At 49.1% G+C, this 2,897-nt stretch overlaps 1 protein-coding gene across 1 annotated transcript in view; it reads left to right on the top strand.

The window, feature by feature from the left end:
• Pmar_PMAR007085 (hypothetical protein) overlaps nt 1-2,897 on the top strand; it is a 7,605-nt gene that overhangs the window by 1,822 nt on the left and 2,886 nt on the right. The window lies entirely within an intron of this gene.

The following is a 2,897-nucleotide window of genomic DNA, read 5'->3' as shown; positions in this document are numbered from 1 at the left end:
TACTCGTGTTTGTTATCATCAACAGTTGTATTAATAGAACTACACCACTCTCATCTGGCCTCATGTTCGCACGCTTTTCATAAGCAGTTATATATTGTGTTGGACTGTGGTCGTGTGTTGGTGCTAGAGGCAAGAACGTGTCCCATACAGCTCTTCTTTTAAGACACTAGAAAGCTTGCGACATAAATGATCTTGCGAGGATAGTGACCAAGATCAGTCTATCGATTAGAATGGCGAGCGCTTTTAAGTTTATAATTTCAAGTTTATGTCACGGTAGATAAGATATTTACAGCCCCTTTCTCAGCTCTGCGTTGGAAAGTACACCACACCAGCTTCGATCCCCAGACCTGGCTTTTTTATGTTAGCGCGCGCCCGACTCTCTCTGGCGTGGAGGTCTCGCTGGGACTAAACGCGTCCAGGAATTGCTGTGTTAGGCATTTTAAGGAGAGGCGGCCTACGGCCGCCAGGTGGTTCCTGGCCATAACCCTTTAGAAACATCTGATCTTGCGATGTCCGCCGATCGAGGTCCAAAAGGACATTTTGCGCGAAAACTTGGGGAGATGTGAGATTTTCAGGTGAGCAAGATTCGTAACCGTTTCGTGGACCGGACGACGAATGGATGGAATCCGTGTGGGAGTGGCAGGGATTGATTAGGACTCCTTACTCGGGAGAAGACAACCACCGAGTTAGTGTGGAACTTGAAATTTCACGGGCCCGCAGACACATACCGTGACGCATCGAAACGATACACAGCATATCGAGCCGTCAAAACATACACGTTGGAAGGTCATGAACGGTGGTGAATTCAGCAGCAAGAATCTCAATGGGCCTGTTACTCAGGAACTGCTCCTTAAGGCCCACCTTAAAAATAGGAATTCCTTACGCTCCTTTCTTGTGGAAGTTACAGGTCCAATACTGTCAATCGGTGATGGGTAGGTCTTCAGAAGACCATTCTTTCGAATGTCAAGAAGCATAGTTGGAGGTTGCTTCCACCAGGCCCTTCAATGGAGAAAATACTGGCGTAGCTCGAACTAGTCAAGAGAGCTTTCTACCTCGCGGCTGGTCTATCGGGCCTTCCTTTCGAAACCAGCGCTTGACGTGCGCACAAACTATGTAGTGGGCTACATACATTTGAGTACGATGTTATTATTGCACGTCGCTGCTCAACCTTTGAACCGCGCCAATGGCGTTCTTGCTTCCCCACCAGTGGGGACTGGGCGCGTCGGCGAGACGTGACGCGGAATTGAAAGCGCGTCACAGGCGCAGGAGGTCACGTATTGTGGATGACCGTGGAGTGACTACTGAAGTTCATCAATCAACTTCTTCAGCTGATAGTTTTCGTCGAGATGTTCATCACTTCCGTTCTGCAGTCTCTCGCCTACCTCGCTATCGGACTAGACCACGGAGTCTTCGGTGTCGACCCTCCTAATGTCCAACGTGTCAAAAAGATTCTTCCTGAGAAAGAATTCGAGTATCTGTTCCCCCACCGCAATAGACAGGCAGGACCGAAGCCGTATACCTACTCCGGCTTCCTCGCTGCGGTGGCCAAGTTCGATAAATTTTGCAACGACGCTGCCGGAGATCTAGACTTGGATACAGCATGCAAGAAAGAACTCTCCACCAGTTTCGCCCACTTCACTCAAGAAACCGGAGAGAACAGCGGCTGGGGGCCGGTCCCTCGCTGGCGTCAAGGTCTCTACTTCCCCAGCGAAGTCGGTTGCACTGGCACTTCATGCCCGTATTGCTCGCCTGATGCTGCGTATCCATGCACGCCGGGTCAAGGCTATTATGGTAGAGGTGCACTGCAGCTGTCATATAACTTCAACTACGGCCCGTTTTCGGAGTTCATTTATGGTGACAAGTTGAAACTATTGAATAACCCGGATTCCCTCCTTACTGCTGAGGACGGTATGCTAGCCTTCGCTAGTGCTATATGGTTCTTGATGACCCCACAGCCGCCTAAGCCCGCCATACATGACATCGTCGTTGGGAAATGGCAGCCCACTGCCAGAGATAAAGCTGGAGGACGCTATCCAGGTTTCGGGGTGACTACCCTCATCATCAACGGCGCCTTGGAGTGCTCTAACCCCAACGATGCCAGAGCAGTGAATCGCATAGACTTCTACAAGAACTTCACTAGCTACTTCAACGTGGCTACGGGTGATCATCTCTCATGCGGCGGAATGAAGGCCTTTTAAGGTCGTATCAAATGGTATTTCATTTCAAGCATCGAACACACTTGATACTCGTCAGTGGGTTCGAATTGTTCATTACAATCTAACTACAATTTCGCCAGAATTGTCTTTTTTTAATCTCTACCCAGCGGGTTGCCGATTTTCTGTCCGAGTCAACTGCGCTCAAGAATCGGCGTGTTTCGTTTCAGTCAGATCTTCGGGGGTGAGAGAGAGACAAACCATCCAATCACCGATATTTGAGTTCTTCACTTTGTGTAAACTTAACGAACTCACTGACGGACAGCCAAACACAGACTGTTCAATGAGGTCATCAGTTTTATACATCAGAAGGAACTAATAACTGAGCAAATATTTCCTCAGTTGTGATCAGTTGTCCTCAGTTGTGACTCATGATATCGTCGTTGGGAAATGGCAGCCCACTGCCAGAGATAAAGCTGGGGGGCGCTATCCAGGTTTCGGGGTGACTACCCTCATCATCAATGGTGGTTTGGAGTGCTCTAACCCCAACGATCCCAGGGCTTTGAATCGCATAGAATATTACAAGAACTTCACTAGCTACTTCAACGTGGCTCCGGGTGATCATCTCTCTTGCGGCGGAATGAGGCCCTTCTGACCGATCGTTTCCATCAAATGATCTGTTACTTCAAGAACCGCACTAACTTGACCCTCACGGGCGGGTCCGAATCGTCATTAGACAACTAA

This window comes from Perkinsus marinus (genome assembly GCF_000006405.1).
Source record: "Perkinsus marinus ATCC 50983 genomic scaffold scf_1104296950272, whole genome shotgun sequence".
In the NCBI taxonomy this organism is placed as follows: Eukaryota; Perkinsozoa; order Perkinsida; family Perkinsidae; genus Perkinsus; species Perkinsus marinus.
Note: the sequence above shows the minus strand (reverse complement) of the source record. Positions and strands in the feature narration are given on the sequence as shown.